At 41.7% G+C, this 12,083-nt stretch overlaps 1 pseudogene; it reads right to left on the bottom strand.

Annotated features, from left to right (window-relative positions):
- Window positions 1-10,261: 10,261 nt before the first annotated feature.
- On the bottom strand, window positions 10,262-11,813 carry LOC136402303 (tropomyosin alpha-3 chain pseudogene; annotated as a pseudogene).
- Window positions 11,814-12,083: the final 270 nt, after the last annotated feature.

The following is a 12,083-nucleotide window of genomic DNA, read 5'->3' as shown; positions in this document are numbered from 1 at the left end:
AATGAAGCTGGGGGCATTACAATACCTGACTTTAAACTATATTATAGGGCCACAGTAATCAAAACTGTATGGTATTGGCAGAAAAATAGACACTCAGACCAATGGAACAGAATAGAAAGCCCAGAAATAAAACCACATATATATGGTCAAATAATCTTTGATAAAGGGGCCAACAACACAAAATGGAGAAAAGAAAGCCTCTTCAACAAATGGTGTTGGGAAAACTGGAAAGCCAAATGCAAAAGAATGAAACTCGACTACAGCCTGTCCCCGTGTACTAAAATTAATTCAAAATGGATCAAAGACCTAAATATAAGATCTGAAACAATAAAGTACATAGAAGAAGATATAGGTACTAAACTCATGGACCTGGGTTTTAAAGAACATTTTATGAACTTGACTCCAATGGCAAGAGAAGTGAAGGCAAAGATAAATGAATGGGACTACATCAGAATAAAAAGTTTTTGCTCAGCAAGAGAAACTGATATAAAAATAAACAGACAGCCAACTAAATGGGAACTGATATTTTCAAACAACAGCTCAGATAAGGGCCTAATATCCAAAATTTACAAAGAACTCATAAAACTCAACAACAAACAAACAAACAATCCAATAAAAAAATGGGAAGAGGACATGAACAGACACTTTTCCCAGGAAGAAATACAAATGGCCAACAGATACATGAAAAGATGCTCAGCTTCATTAGTTATTAGAGAAATGCAAATCAAAACTGCAATGAGATACCACCTCACCCCTGTTAGATTAGCTATTATCAACAAGATGGGTAATAGCAAATGTTGGAGAGGCTGTGGAGAAAAAGGAACCCTCATACACTGTTGGTGGGAATGTAAAGTAGTACAACCATTATGGAGGAAAGTATGGTGGTTCCTCAAAAAACTGCACATAGAACTACCTTATGACCCAGCAATCCCTCTACTGGGTATATACCCCAAAACCTCAGAATCATTGATATGTAAAGACACATGTAGCCCCATGTTCATTGCAGCACTGTTCACAGTGGCCAAGACATGGAAACAACCAAAAAACCCTTCAATAGAAGACTGGATAAAGAAGATGTGGCACATATACACTATGGAATACTACTCAGCCATAAGAAATGATGACATCAGATCATTTACAGCAAAATGGTGGGATCTTGATAACATTATACGGAGTGAAATAAGTAAATGAGAAAAAAACAAGAACTACATGATTCCATACATTGGTGGAACATAAAAACGAGACTAAGAGACATGGACAAGAGAGTGGTGGTTACCAGGGGTGGGGGGAGGGAGGATGCAGGAGGGAGGGAGGGAGAGAGTTAGGGGGAGGGGCAGGGGCACAGAGAAAACTAGACAGAGGGTGACGGAGGACAATCTGACTCTGGGTGAGGGGTATGCAACATAATTTAATGACAAGATAACCTAGACATGTTTTCTTTGAATATATGTACCCTGAATTATTAATGTCATCCCATTAACATTAATAAAAATTTATTAAAAAAAAAAAAAAGAACAAGCAGAAATTAAAATGGGAAGTGTACCTAAAATCAAGAAAAATTCACCCTATAAAAAAATAGTAAAATCTCCTAAGGATGCATCTCTTTTCCAACAGGAATACTCTGCAACGCAGGATACAACACTGTGTGGACAGTAAATAAACAGGGACAAATACAACAGATCAAAGTAGATAACCTTACATCAAGTGACTGAAAATGTGTAATTTAGTAAAATTGTTAATCTGGATCCTAGTACTCCTTATGATCATATCTTATACGATTATAATTCTACATATAACCTGGTGTGTCATGAGAAATTACCTGAGCAAGGGAACACAGATATTCTGTTGCTCTGAAATTAATAATAATACTCTCCACAGGACATTCTGGAGAAAACAGTAGGAAAGCAAAATAGTAGATCACCTATATAGAGTGCCTAGGAGACAACCTAGAAGCTGGCCAAACCATAATGAAATCATTCAGTATGATCACGAGGTGGTTCATCCTGGTTGTCAATGTAATATTAGGGTGTAATGCTAATAACGCTAACAGTAATAATAATGCTACCACTGCTACTGATATTGTGACTGCTTTTAAATTTCCTAATGTACTAACCACCCAGCAGCTAGACATAAACTTTTTTGATCTACCCGTGTTGGAAACCACCCCGAGGGAAGCATTTTATAATTTAGGAAACTTTGCCTTCAGACACTGCAACAGCAACCTGACCTACTGGGACCACACTTCGAACTCAGGGAATTGGACAACAAATAACATTGCAGATGACTCAATGGACACCTGCAAACTAATCACCGACACCATGAATGTGACAATCAACGGAAACACCATGTGATTTTATAGAGACTATAGGATCTATATTTTCAACACTGAGTTGTAAACCAACATGGAATTTATTAAGTCCAGTATATTATATTGAACAAGGTATTCATACCTTTACATCAATATGGACTGGAATTAAGAAAATAATAATACTTGTATACCTGTTTTTTTTTTCTTCTTTTATCTTAAATCTGAAGTTGGAAACGGGGAGGCAGTCAGACAGACTCCTGCATGCACCTGACTGGGATCCACCTGGCACGTCCACTAGGGGACGATGCTCTGCCCATCTGGGGCGTCACTCTGTTGCAACCAGAGCCATTCTAGCACCTGAGGCATAGGCCACAGAGCCATCCTCAGCGCCCAGGCCAACTTTGCTCCAATGGAGCCTTGGCTGCAGGAGGGGAAGAGAGAGACAGAGAGGAAGGAGAGAGGGAGGGGTGGAGAAGCAGATGGGCACTTTTCCTGTGTGCCCTGGCCGGGAATCAAACCCAGGACTCCTGCACACTAGGCCGATGCTCTACCACTGAGCCAACCAGCCAGGGCCTGCCTGTTTGTTCTGATTGTATTAGGATTAAAGGTGTCTAATTCCATTTGCAAAATATATTTAAAAAGGAATAAAAATTAGTTTTGTAATGATCCCTACAAGCTATATGCTTGTAGGGATCAAGGGATGGAATGTTGTATTAATACAATGTTATAGTAATTAAATATATAGAAATGTAAAAAATATGGAAGATATATAAAAGTAACTAAGATATAATATTAAAATTAATTAAGGAAATTAAATAAAGTTAAGCCGTCTGGATAGGAATTAATATAGTGTGTGCAGATGTGATAGACAGACTCTGACTTTTGAGCAGGACCCAGTTAGTGTGTGTGAAGTTATACATAGATAAGAAGTGGCTTGGTGTCATAACTTTGTAAGTTAACGTAAATAAGAACATCTTTAAAAGTGGTTTGACCTAAACAGTTCAGTAATTTTTTTTTTTTTTTTTTTTGTATTTTTCTGAAGCTGGAAACGGGGAGAGACAGTCAGACAGACTCCCGCATGCGCCTGACCAGGATCCACCTGGCATGCCCACCAGGGGCAAAGCTCTGCCCACCAGGGGGCAATGCTCTGCCCCTCTGGGGCGTTGCTCTGCCGCAGCCAGAGCCACTCTAGCGCCTGGGGCAGAGGCCAAGGAGCCATCCCCAGCGCCCGGGCCATCTTTGCTCCAATGGAGCCTTGGCTGCGGGAGGGGAAGAGAGAGACAGAGAGGAAGGGGGGGGGGTGGAGAAGCAAATGGGCACTTCTCCTATGTGCCCTGGCCGGGAATCGAACCCGGGTCCCCCGCACGCCAGGCCGATGCTCTACCGCTGAGCCAACTGGCCAGGGCCCAGTTCAGTAAATTAACATAAAAGAGGTTCCCTGAGAGGAACTCCCAAAAAGGTGGTTTGAGGTGATAATCCTGTAGATTGACACCTGTTAGAAGGCGTTGGCCAGAAAGGGAACTAAAGCTGAGGGGCCCCCTGCTGCAGTAGTCGCCCAGACTCCAATGTTGATGTGGACTGTCTCCACGCCACTCTGAGCTCTGACCAAAGCCAGCCAAGAGGAGCACACCGACGGGGCCCCCTTAAACTGTACCCAGGCCACGCCATAGGATTTGTGTGTGATTCTTGCAACTAACAGTGTGTCGATCTCGTGCTTTTCCTCCGGTGGCAATTAGTGTTGGCACTGATCAGAGGCATCCTCATAGCCGCCTCAAGAGTAGTCTCGAAGAGGCTGCTGGCCCTGCTGATAAGCAGGAGTGTCCCACTGGAGGAGGAAGTTGAATTAGGGACGCCTGATTGACATAGAGCTTGGGCTCTACTGGGACACACCCTCTTTTGTCACTTTGCTGTTAAGAAAGCATGGTTTTGTAAGTGGGGCCTCCTGGCCAGTCTCTCTTGTGCAGGATTACCACCAGCTCCCTATCGGGGTTTGAATTGCTCCTGTCCCCGAAGGCTTTTCGCTGTCCCCAGCCCGCCCTGCAGAGCTGGGTGGGTTTCAGAGGCCACTTCGGTGGCCTGCGGGGGTGGCGCACATCAGTGAACTTGACCCAGATTCACGTTCGGTCGGGTTCTCTTTTCCTCTTCTCCCTCCTGCTCCCTTCATTTCTCCCTCCTTCCTTTCTTCCTGTGTGGCACACTTGTATTTTTTTGCCAAGCTAATGAAAAAGTATAATTTTGGTTGATTTACAGATAAATAAATAAATAGCAGTAATTACCTATCGTTTTTGCCCCAAAGTGACTTTGACTTTGAAAAGAAACAACCAGGTGCCTATACTTGTGTACAAGGATTTCTGGACCAAGAATTACTGAGTCAGATGCAGCCTTATTATGTGATGTGACCAGTAAACTGTAAGTCTGTTATATAACCTGTATAGTTATGGTTCAAGACGGGGCATTCACAGGGGCGGCTATTGGGTTGGCTGTTGTCATTTTTTTCATTTGGTAACTAAGGGAAAAGAAGTCAGGTCTGACCAGGTGGTGGCACAGTGGATAGAGTGTCAGCCTGGGATGCTGAGGACCCAGGTTCAAAACCCCGAGGTTGCTGGCTTGAGTGTGGGGTTGCCAGCTTGAGTGCAGGGTTGCTGGCTTGAGCATGGGATCATAAACATGACCCCATGGTTGCTGGCTTAACCCAGAGGTTGCTGGCTTGAAACTCAAGGTCACCAGCTTGAGCAAGGGGTTGCTAGCTTGCCTGGAGCCATGTGAGAAAGGACATGTGAGATAGCACATGTGAGAAAGCAATGAATGATCTACTAAAGTGACGCAACTAAGAGTTGATGCTTCCCTTCCTGTCTGTCTGTCCCTGTTCTCCCCCACCCCCCGCCTCTGGCTTTAAAAAAAAAGCACCTCACTAAATAGTCATATGTTGCCTGTTTTAAAAATTCTTGCAGCACACCAGTTGAAAACTGCCGATTTAAAGCGTCAGCTGATGAAATGGGTAGGAAGGCTGTGCATGGGCCCAGGCAGAGCTTCTTAACTGCCCAGAAGTGCCAATTCTCCTGCCTGTCGCCACATCTGGCTGTTTGGGCTGGGACTGCAGAGGGCATCTACGGTTCACGGGAGGCTGTGGCCCAAGGAGTTTGTTAACTCACTGAAAGAAGGCAGAGTAGGGAAGTGGCAGATGGTCGAGGGCTCAGCCGTTGATGAATTATGGAACCACCGGGTTAACCAGTCTCGGAGTCACAGCATGTTTGGACCGGACCCTCTGTTATCTGAAGTCAGGAAATCCCTCCCTCACCTTTTTAAAATTTAAACCAGTTCAGGTTGTGTTCTGGTCCCTTGCGGGAAAAGCCTCGAACAGTTCTGCAGCACAGGGCGCCTCTCCTGTGGGTCAGTGCTCCCACCCCCGGTCTTGCTCAGAGCCAAGTGTGTCTCCTTCCAGGCCTGTTGGAGGACTGATAAAGCGATCATCGTCATGAGAATTTGTTGAGCCCTTACGGCGCACAAGATTATGCTGAGCAGCAGGCACGTCTCAGTTGTTTCAATGGCCCACAGAGGTGAGCACGGAGCATAGCTTCCAGCCTGTGAATGAAGGGACCGTCTGTCCTTCTGTCCCTGTCCATTAATGTATTTGGTGCCATGGGGAGAATGCACATGTGACAGGCAGGCCCTTGGTTTTAAGAACAATGTAGTGAGGAGGGAGCTGGTGGGAGGAGTACTCCATTTACAAGGAGTCTCAGCAGTGTTAGAAAACCTGTGTCACTCTAGGATGTTTTAACAAGTTCAAGTGTCATTGGGGGGGACTAGGGCATGAGGGTGGGGAGGAGGGGCCTGGGTCTCAGAAGGTCTTGCAAAAGAGGTAAAATGCATAGGACCCGATATAATGTAAACTGGGGCCACTGGAAGTTATCGACTTGGGAGGTAACATGATTGTAGGGTTTGCAGAAGACAAGTCTGAGTGAAGGAGGAGACCAGAGTTGCATCGATGGATTAGGAAGGTGTTGCAATGTAATCTAGGCAGAAGGTGAAAAGGTCTAGACCAGTGTTTCCCAACCTTTTTTGTGCCATGCCCCACCTTAACCTTTCTAAAATTTTTATGTCCCCCCCTATGTAACATACATAATTTTTAACAAAAAATTGATTTGTTCACTTAATAAACATAAATGATAGGTTCTAGGAAGAAATCACTATGAAATTAACAAAACACAGTAAGTAAAATTTCAAAACATATAATGAAAAACAGAAATTTAAATTCCAAATAATTTTAATACAGATTTTTCTATATTAATTTATTATTTTAATTTAGTGTGATCCTTGCGCTTGATGCTTGCTGCACAGAGATTTTATATTAGGTTCTAATTTGGTTAGCTTTAGTCTCAAGTCTCCACGTTGTGTTATATCCAGCCGATTTTTTTTTTTTTACCAGTAAATCATTTATAGCACTAAATCCACATTCAGCTAAAAATGAAGATGGAAACGGTAGCAATAGTTTTCTTGCACATTTGGTTGAATTTGGGTATTTGATTTCTGTTTCCTCACAAAGCCATGCCATCGCTCCTTTGATATTAAATAAAGCTTTAACTGACTCATTATTTTGCAATTCTGCGAGTTCTTCTTGATACTGCATATTTGATATATCAGACAAATCCACTAACATTGCTGCATCATCCATGTTGGGAAATCAATTTGTTTTAAATCAGAAAATCTTTCTTTTAAATCAGCTGATAGAATATTCAAATGATTAACAATAACAAGTAAAGCGGTATCAGTTACTTCACATTTTTGGAGCCAATGAAACTGTTTAAAGTTTTTGTTGTTAATATGTTTCTGACATAACTCAATATTGGTAATGAAACCAAATATTTTTGCTTTTGCATCGACAAGAGTTTTATTTGTTCCTTGAAGTTGCTTATTTAATATATTTAGTTTTTCAAAGATATCAGCTAAATAACTCACAAATGCTTTACCATCTATTGTTAACAGATACTTCATTTCAGGTTTGTCGTTTAAAAGATCACTAAGAGTATCAAACAGTTCCATAAATCTTTTCAAACAGTTTCCTTTAGATAGCCATCTTACTTCAGTATGAAGTAAAAGTCTCACATGGTCTTCATTTTGTTCTTCACAAAATAGCTTGAAAAGACGCTCACATTTGGCACTAGCTTTAATAGCATTAACACACTTTAATACTGTATGTAATACTTCATTCAGAACAGGCAAGATGTTTTTAGCTACCAAGTTTTCCCTATGAATAACACAATGCACAAGAATCATTTCTGGATTTGCATCTTTCATCAATTTTAAGCAGCCATTTTTCTTGCCCATCATATTGGGAGCACCATCTGCAGCACAAGATGTTCTATTTTTCATTGGTATATCATTGACATCTAAGTAGTTTTTTTTTAGCTTATTATATATATCTTTGGTGGTAGTGGTGCTTTCTAATCTTTTACAGAACAACATTTCTTCAGCAAAATGTCCTTTATTGATATATCTTATGTAAGTTATCAATACTGCCTCACTGTCTCTCAAAGTTGATTCATCCATTTGCAAGGAGAATTTTCTTGTTTTCAGCTTTTCAATAAGTTGTTTTTCAGTATCCTCACTCATTTCGTCTATTCTTCTGCTAACAGTATTGTCACTGAGTGGCATAGCTTTTACATCTTTGTCATTTTCAAGAACCGTTTTAAGAAATGCTGATATTGATGGTTTTATTAAATTCTCTCCTATAGTGTGATTTTCTCCAGTTTTAGCGATGAATAAAGAAATTTGATAACTAGCCTCAAGAACATGATTATTAGTTGAAGTATGAGCAGTAAATAGAGACTTTAATGTTGTTCTTTTTTCAAAAATTTTCTTTAAAGTTTTAAAGTAACTCAAATCTGAATTAATATGAGCATTATGTTTCGCCTTCAAATGTGCCTCAAGATGACCTTGTTTCATTGATTTGTTGTTCAAGCATTGCTGGCATAAAAGACAAAAAGGAATCCGCTCATCGTGAGCAGTGGGTATGAACCCAAATTTTAAATATTCCTCCGAATATTGACGAGTTTTTTTCTTGCTTGCACCACTCATTTTACTATGGGCTATAAGAAATAAAAATAAGATCAATTAAAAACTAATATTAAAATATGTGTTAAAATATATTCAATGTGACATAGAGTAAACATATACTAAAAATTCATATTTATTTAAATGTATATAACACATTTACTACACTACCACCGCAAATCAAAAGGTATCTATATTTTTTCCACTTGACAAAATTTTCTGGAAAGTTATGCTTCTAAAATTAAAATTGTCATGCATGCACTATTATAGCCCCAATAATATTTATAAAATATTAGTGCTTTCTAGCCCCGATGCAAGAAGTGCTTAATAAAGAGTTTAATATTGATAAAAATAAAATCAAATACTTACCAATTATATCTATACAATATATATGTATATTTATTAAATCAACGAGCTTTTACAACAGTTTTGACTGACACTTATTTCAAATTAACACCAACTGAATGATGTGAAACACTACAGAAGTTGCGATGGGCCAATTAGGTGAGAATAACTGCGTTGTTTAGCGAGTTTTTAAAATGTCTGGGGTTCCCCGCGGCAGACGGCACGCTCCGCGGTGAACCCAGGACGAAGTTTACTTGACGACGCCAATCACCCAGTTGATATTTTGGTCTCGTCAAACGAAATTATACTTAATAATTATTTACCGCAATTATTTAAGAATTGCATTTTTTGTTAAATTTGGCACCGATATCTAGCATTGCATTTAAATGGCCCGGGGCGAAAGAGTTAAAGTCGTGTCGAGTCCATTTTCAAATTGCCCCCCTTAACTATTGAATTGCCCCCCTGTGGGGCGTGGGCCCCACGTTGGGAAACACCGGAATCCACTTCCATTTCTTCAGACCTGGAAAGGCAGAACGCTCCAATTAAAAAAAAGAAATTGTGTTGCGTTTTAGCGAAAGGACCCTTTACACTCAGGGGTCTCAAACTTGCGGCCCGCGGGCCGCATGCGGCCCGCCGAACAATTTTGTGCGGCCCGCAGACTAAGCCCCTAGGCTTACTTAATTTTATCCAAAATATTTTGAACTTCGTGGATTAGTCTGCGGGCCGCACAAAATTGTTCGGTGAGCCGTGAGTTTGAGACCCCTGCTTTACAGTCACAGTAATGACCTGAGACAAACAGGTTACTTGAATGACTGCTAGGACAGGCCAGCTTCTGTTCAGTCCTCTTTAAAAATTATTTATAGATTTTAAAAAATAGTCCTACTATGTAACATTTCAAAACTTGTTTAGTCCATACAGTGATGGATATTAGTTAAGTAGATTATTAACACAACTGTCCTATCCCTGTCATTGTGGACAAAAGGGGAGTGATCTCATTGTCTTTAGAAATTAAATGGTCTCTGTATTTACCAGTGTAGAAAACATACTGGTAATTTACAAAACATTTTTTTTTTTGGAGGGACTAGTTCTTTATTTTAAAAAGATACTTGTCAATTTTCAGTATCAAAATAGTTGCACTATTGGTTTCTCTTTCTCCCATCTGGCTCCCAAAGAGAGCACATCAAAGGAGAGTACATTTTAAGCCAGTAAGCTGCAGGATGCGCACCTAACAGAATTCACAGAAACTTCACCAAAAAAGGGGAGGGGCTTGGGTAAGGAAAGAAACTTTTAAAGATCAGCACACTGCCAGCCCAGACTGGAATAAGCTCTCACAGCCAGATGGGGTGGCCAGTATACCCCAACCCCAAAGAAGCAAAGTTTCAAAATAATACAAAACTTAAAAGTTTTGTACATAAACTATTCAAGATTTCTCCATCACTGATACAAAGCACAATGAGATGGCACTTTTAGAGACAGCAGCTTCAGACCCAGAAAAGGGTGATGAGATGAATTTCATATGGCTAAATCAGTGACAAAAACATAATTTTCTTTCTTTCAAGGCAAAAAGCAAGTAACTGGTCACCTCAACATAAGGGGCACATGATCCATTCTGTGAACCACTGGGAAGGGGGTTAGATGGGACAGGATTTGGTCTCCGACAGAGAGGTCTCGTTTTAATTTGTTTGGTCACTTCTGATGAAAAAAAAAAAAAACTGCCCAAAGATACCTTAAAGCTGAAACCTGAATATCACTTTTTTTTCTTCCTTTTTTTGGCTCACTCCTCCTAGAATCACCTGTCTGGTTTTGCTGGTACTTGGCACAAAGCAATAATTCCCCATAGTAGAGTCTTTCTCTGGGCTCTGTTTGGCTCTCAGTAAGGCAGGCCCATATCTCCTTCCCTTCTAGGCAGAGGGCAATATGGATTGAGCTGAAAAATTACCTTCTAAAAGTGAAAAAAGGTATTAGACTGCTGCTTGAGAACTGTGGCTTTGGAATGTTGTACAAATGGTTGCTACACCACCAACAAAAAGGTAATTACAAAATGTATACGTCACAACATGCTTTTCAAGACACTTTGCATTGTGCTCACATTCCCTTAAATGTTGTTCCAAAAGTTGCTCAACCTCTAGCCCAACCAAAATCTCTGGGAAGAGGCAGAAACAGTTTGGCGAAAAAGACATATGGGGGTAGGGGGAGGCAGCGAAAGGAGAAAGCAGCCTTCCAGTTAAAAATCAGCCCTCAGTTTAAAGGTCAGCTTCCAGGCAGGCTGGCCTCAGGCGGAGTCAGGGTCAGAGGAAGGAGCAGCGGCAGGGCAGGACTGGGGTGCTCTACATCTCATTCAGGTCAAGCAGAGTCTGGTCCAGCATCCTTTGTGTACAGAGGTGTTCCTCTTTGGTGCATTTCAGTTTATCTTCCAAATCATCAATTGTCTTTTCCAACTTGGCTACTGATCTCTCAGCAAACTCAGCTTGGGTCTCTGCCTCCTTGAGTTTATCAGTGAGAATCTTTATCTCTTCCTCATATATATTTGTCTTCTTTTTGAGAGTACTTTTCTTCAGCAGCACTCAGACACTTCAGGTTCTGGTCCATCAGTCTGATCTGCTCATCCATCTCTCGGCAATGGGACTCTGCAAGCTCAGCTTGTTCCTCTGTGTGTTCCAAGTCTCCCTCAATAATCACCAACTTACGAGCCACCTCTTCATACTTCCTGTCTGCCTCTTCAGCAATGTGCTTAGCTTCTTTGAGTTGGATTTCCTGGAGTTCCATCTTTTCTTCATCTTCTAAAGCTCGGTTTTCAATAACCTTCATACCTCTCTCACTCTCATCGGCAGCTTTCTCAGCTTCCTCAAGCTTTTGCAGGGCAGTGGCCAGGCGCTCCTGAGCACGGTCCAGCTCCTCTTCAACCAGCTGGATTCTATGGTTCAAGGAGGCCACCTCAGCTTCAGCCTGCTCCTGGGCTCGCCTTTCTCCCTCCATCTCCCGCTGGAGGCACTTGGCCCTCTCCTCTGCGTTCTCGGCCTGCTGCTGCAGAACTTGAATCTTGTGTTTCACTGCCTCGATGGTGGTGATCCCGGCCATGGTTCCCACCCAGCACTTGGTCGCGTTTGGTTTCCTGCCTCCTCAGCTCCACGCTGCAGCCACTTTTCCTATACTTTTTTTTTTTTTTTGTATTTTTCTGAAGTTAGAAGTGGGGAGGCAGTCAGACTCCTGCATGCGCCTGACCGGGATCCACCCAGCATGCCCACCAGGGGGCGATGCTCTGCTAATCTGGGCATTGCTCCATTGAGGCTGGAGCCATTCTAGTGCCTGAGGTGGAGGCCATGGAGCTGTTCTCAGTGCCTGGGCCAACTTTGCTCCAATGGAGCCTTGGCTGTGGAAG

The sequence above is a fragment of the Saccopteryx leptura genome, chromosome 1 (genome assembly GCF_036850995.1).
Source record: "Saccopteryx leptura isolate mSacLep1 chromosome 1, mSacLep1_pri_phased_curated, whole genome shotgun sequence".
Classification (NCBI taxonomy): domain Eukaryota; kingdom Metazoa; phylum Chordata; class Mammalia; order Chiroptera; family Emballonuridae; genus Saccopteryx; species Saccopteryx leptura.
The sequence above is the reverse complement of the archived record's forward strand: the minus strand, read 5'-3'. Positions and strand labels throughout refer to the sequence as shown.